The following is a 6,000-nucleotide window of genomic DNA, read 5'->3' as shown; positions in this document are numbered from 1 at the left end:
GCTGAGGGGAGCAGCGGGCGAGGCAGGAGAGGTCTGCCGTGTCATGTGGGACCCTTGCCTGCAGGCAGGGATTGAACCGGCACTGCAGAGGCTGTGGACAGCTTCACAGCACTGTGCTCAATCGCCTGTGCCACCAGGGGAGGCCCTGTTTTTGTTTTTAATTCCATAGTGGTTAAAGGGGTTGAGTCACCAAAATTATCTTTATTGTTGATATCATGGAATATATTGCTAATGTTTTGTTCTATGAATTTTATTCTTATAGGTCTTAAATCTAAATCTTAATCCACTTGGAGATTATTTTTTTGTGTATTGTATTAGTGAGTAATCTTACTTCATTATTTTATGTGTAGCTTTCCAAATTTCCCGGTAGAAGATCCAGTACCAGCATTGTACGTGGTAAGCATTTTATAATTTATATAAAGCAGACCTTGAGTTTTCAAGACATTTCACCTGCTAAGTGTCAACAGAATACAGCTGAGGTTGTGATGTGTCAGCAAGGAGACCAAGGAGGAAATCAAAGGGTCAGACCTTCAGGGACATGGCTGCTTTAGCTGACATGGCTATCTTAGATTGTCAGTGGCTCATTCTGCTTGGCAGCAGGGAATGCTCTTCAGATTCAGAACTAAAAGTGTGCAAGACAGGAAGAAGGCAGTAATTGATGGGAGACCAACTTATGAATATCTTCCAGGAGCACCAGATCAAGATAACTGGAAGCCTGGAATCTTCTACATGCATCTATTTCCATAGACAAATCATGGCTAGATTTTTTTTTTCCATGGCATTTCTTCAGTGTTTCTTAAATGTCATTTTGCTGAAGAATTGCCTTGTGCTTGTTAGGTGCACATTCTTGGCCCTACTCTCAGAGACTTACACTTGAGTTTCTGGGGTTGGGCCCAGATACTTGCATTCCTGCAAGCACACCAGATGTTCCAGAATCAGGTGGTTTGTGTACCACGTTTTCAGAAATACTGCCGTAAGGTCTTCATATGCCCCAGCCGTGAAATCACTGTGTGAGGGGCCGTAATTCAATTGATTTCTGAAGGAAAGAGGTCTGAAGTAGTTTTTCTTTCTCCTCCTACATTCAATCTGTCAACTCCTCCTGCCACTCTGCTGTAACATTTTCTTTATGTTTGTACCCTCTTCTCACACTCCTCATCCCAAATCATTATCAAAGCTCAAAGCATCTCACAAGTGAGTTTCTCTGATGGTCACTGCTCCAGGTGAGCTCAGCCTCCCCAGGCGTACAGCTGAGAGGTGCACTGCATTGTTTGGGCAACAGCTTTCCTCAAACCTCAGGTACTGCATAACTCAATTTGCCAGATATGCCAAAGGGATGACCGAATGCTGAGTCTTACGAAGGGTGGTTTTTTTTTATTTGAATTTTTTGTCAATATTTAAACAAGTGGGAAATGTTCCATAAACATCCTGATTCTGACTGTTCTTAAGATGTCAGAAGATCTGGCCCTGCTGATCAGTTTTCCTAAGGGTAATGGTTAGCTGGACTAAAGGAGAGATGGACCCTCGAGGCAGGAAGCAAAGGTGAAAATATTGTAAAGACAAGGACACTCAAGCTGCTGCTCCAAGGCCTGAGAACTAACTTCTGCATTTTTAATTTTGCATTCTTCTTAAGGAAGCTGTCATAATTGTGTAAGTTTTAGACTCCATGAAAGCTGGCTGGGTCCCTGACACTGCTCATATGCTCCCCACTCAGGGCTCTGGACTGGTTACTCTTTATCCTCAGACTTACCTGTAGATTTTCTTCAAAACCAGAAATATTTCTCTGATCTTCTGGATCTATAAAAGAGAAAGTGAAAGGGCCTAGTACTCCAGGAAGAAAGGGCGAAAGCCTAGTATTCTCAAGGAGGTGATTTGGCCTGCATCCATAGCATTTGACTTCATGACCCCTGGCTGCATCGAGTTCTCCTTCTAAAGTTCACAATTCTTTAAATTCCGGGTAGATGAAACAATGTTTTTTGTTCAATGTCATCAAGTTTGCTTTCTCCTCCAATTCTGCAAGGACATGTTTAAATCCCATCAATTTAAACCTCATTTGGAATGTGGATGCTAAGAATCCCCACATTAGAGAAAGAAAAATAAAAGGGATATCTGCCCATAGACAGAGAATGAGCTGTGTATCTTGAACTTTTTGAAAGTGATGTCATTGGGGAAAAGGCTGGGACTTCTCTATGTCTTTTACCTCTGGTGCTTGTAGGCATAGGTAAATAATCAATACTCACTGACACTAATGAGAAGACAAATACAGAATAGATGATATGTTCAACAACTGCATTCTAAGATGATTTTTTCTATATGGGTCAAGATCTCCTTATCCACAGCCTGAGAACACTGCAGAAATTTTTTTTTTTCCAACAACGAACTATAATACTGGGAATCAAGTCCTGCATTTCCCGCTTCTAAGACACTTTACTTCTGTATCTCTTGTGTTCAGGATGTTGTTTTGTAGCTTTGTTTTCCTACCCTTGAGATTGTTAAGATCTTGATGATCTTTTCTGTGAATGACTTATTACTCGGCAAGGACCAGCCTCTGGTCTCAGCAGGGATGGGGCAGAAGGGGCATGCATTGTAGATCATTGTTTTCCCCAGCCAACATACCTGCAGCTTACTTTCCACTCTCCTTTTCGCAGGCTGTCAGTGGCCTCTTCTCAATGACATCTCATTAAAAGGAAACACATGTTTGAAGATACAAAAACAAGACTAAATATAAACAAAGGGGCATTTTGTTGAACATGTTTATCTGCCACAGCTATTTCCTAATTCTTCCTGGCTGTGGGTGAGACTGGGGATGTGTCTTATTGCTCTGAATCTAAACTAGTCACTATTTTTTCTGCAAAAGAATTGTTGAAAACCAGTGCCCAGTTGACCAGAGTAGACATTTATGGATGAGGCCTATGGCGCTAGTAAGGGGTTGATTGTTTTAATAGTATTATCAATGGTACTATTTTAATTGCTCATGAGTTTCCTGTCTGAATTATATTTTGTTATATGAATGTCAATCTAATTTTTTCTGTTAAAAAAAGTTCCAAATATGGGCCTCCCTGGTGGTGCATGTGGTTGAGCACCACACTGTGAAGCTGTCTGCAGCCTCTGCAGCATGCATTCGATCCTGAACAGCCAGCAAGAATCCCACATGGAGCGGCAGAACTCTCCTGTCTCCCGGGCTGCTCCCCTCAGCAGTGTACTTCATAGATCTGCCTGTTCTGTTCCTGGCTCTGTCTCTGGTGAATCCTCTCACCATCCCGCACATCTGGCCTATACCCTGGTTCTTGTATAAAAATAAATAAATCTTTAAAAAAAAAGTTCCAAATCTTTAAATTGTCACTAAAAAGTATAAGCCCACTCCTTGATTCCTCCCCAGTGGTGAAGAAACTGATTTCTCTGTGAAGAGAATTGTGTCATTCTGAATGAAATGTTTCAATAGATACCTTAAATTCTTATTAAGCCACATTGTCAATGGCATATTGTATTTTTTTGAACTTTACTTAGAATCAACCACCCCTCGAGCTATGCAGGAAAAAGTCAGCTCTTTCTTTGTGAAGTGGACAATTTTGTTATCACTGTGAATCTGAGAGCCTTATTTTATGCAATCACTGAATTGCTTAAAAGCAGTTTGGAACACCTGATTCCAATGATGGTGTACAAAGAAATTGGGCCAACCTTCTGCAAAAACCAACTAACAGTTCTGAACAAAATATTTTTATAAATCTGCTTCAAGGTATTGGAGACTTAAGCAATGAAAAATGACCAGATCAGAATCGCAGGAAAAGATGAAATCTAGAGAGGTAAGCATGCTGTTTGGAAATATTTTCTTTGGGGAACTTTGCAAATTCCCAAAAAGGCAGTTGATAGGCAGAGTTAAAGGAGACCAAATGTGATGTCTAAGGCCTGCCAAAGGGATGGTGGTGGGTGAGCCCATGTTCAGGGCTGACAATAAGATTGTCTGGACCAGGAAAAAAACAAACAGGGAGTGTCCTGGGCCCTCGGGGACTATAGTCAGTTTGGAATCATCCCTGGTATTAAACTTTGATTAAGATGATTCTAGAATGTGTATGTCTTCAGATGTCTGAAAGAATCAAGAAAGAGCCCTGAAAAGAATATCACAAGACAGGAAAATGATAGGTCTGTTACTCTTATGAACAGAGATGTAAAATCCTAAATAAACTAAAAAATCCAATCCATCTCTATACAAAAAAGCATCTATCTATCTATCTATCTACCTATCTATCTACAATATGACCAAGTTATTTGTTTCCCGGTAGTGCAAGTTTATCTAGATATTTGAAAATCAAAGTAATTCAGCACAGAATAAAGAAAAAAAAATAGCATATGGTTATTTCAATAGATCCAAAACATTTCATATCCGTAAAAATGTAGCAAACTGGTAATAGAAGGGAATTGCGATAGAATAAAAGATGCCTACAAAAAAAGAATAAGCAAATATGGTACTTATTAGAAAATAAAATTAGAAAATATTGAAAACTTTGCCCTCAGATTAGGAAAAAGAAAGAATGATTGCTATTTCCTTTGCTATTCAACATTTCACAGTCAAAGAAGTAAACATTGGAAAGAGGGTAGTAACTGCCCTTCACATATCACATGTTTGCATTTATAGAAAATCCAATAGAACCTTCAGTGAAACTATTACAATTAATAATGAGTTTATCAAGGCCATTGAATAAAAGCATAATTTATAAAAAAACAATTATATTGTATATATTAGCTCAAATAATTAAATAATAAAAATTTGAGCATGTTTAGGAATGTAGCTAATGAAAGACAAGAATGAAACATGGACAAATGGGTGAAACAATGCAAAGGAGAAGGTTAAATACATAGAGAATATAGGGCAGTGGTCTAAGGTATATTGTAGTCCCAGAGACAATGTGATATAAGTAATAATTGAAGATATGTGGCTATAAAATTTCCAACACTGGTGAAAAACCTCAAGGTAGAGATTAAGTCCTACAAACTACAAATAGTATAAATAAAAAGAAATTCATGCCTATGCACATTGCAGCTAAAGTACTGAAAACAAATGACAACTAGAAAATCTTAAAAGCTGTTTGGAGGAGTGAATACATATTGTCCTAAAATTACAAAAAATTACTCTGTGGATTATCTTTATGAGAAATAATGGGATCCAGAAAAAAAAAGAAAAATTCACATTACGTATCAAGAGAAAATAATTACAAACTAAATTTCTATTTTAAACCTTAATGAATACAAGTAAAATGAAGACATTTTCACATGAACCAAAACTTAGAGCATTTGTCATCAGCATACCTATTCTTAAGGAAATACCATGGGATATTTTTCAGGCACACTAAACATGTTCCCAGATGGAAGGTGGGAGAAGCAGGAAGAAAGGAAGAGCAGTAGAAAGGAAAGTTTATAAATCATCTTAATGAATTTTGGTTGTATAAAACATTAAGAAAGGTTTTATAGACCTAAGTCAGATGTTAAATAAATGGAGGTAAATATAGCATAGTCCTTGCATTGTCCAAGAGGAAGGCAAGAGTACTAATTAGCATTATGTTCTAATAAATCAAAAATGCAAGCTTTAATCTCACAGGCAACCATGGAAGACAGTAAGGAGGTTTCTCAAAATATTGTAGATTTACCATATGACTCGGCAATTCACTCCTAGGTATCTACTTGAAGAGCACAGGGATATCTGCACACCTGTGCTCACTGCAGTCCTATTTTCAATGGCTAAATTATGGAAACAACCTAAATGCCCAAGGACAGAGGAATGGATCAGGAAAATGTGATATATCTACAGAATGAGCAGTCATCTATGGGAAAAAAAAAAAAAGATGAACCCTTGCCATTTGCAACAACAAGGATGGGACTGGAGAGGATTATGCTGAGCAAAATAAATCAGAGGGAGAAAATCAAATACTATTAGACAGACCAACCCAATAACAAAATGGAGGCAACCAGAAGGTAAGGTTGGCAGAGTGAAGTGGGGGAGATAGAATG

This window comes from Talpa europaea (genome assembly GCF_964194135.1).
Source record: "Talpa europaea genome assembly, chromosome: 7".
Lineage (NCBI taxonomy): Eukaryota > Metazoa > Chordata > Mammalia > Eulipotyphla > Talpidae > Talpa > Talpa europaea.
Note: the sequence above shows the minus strand (reverse complement) of the source record.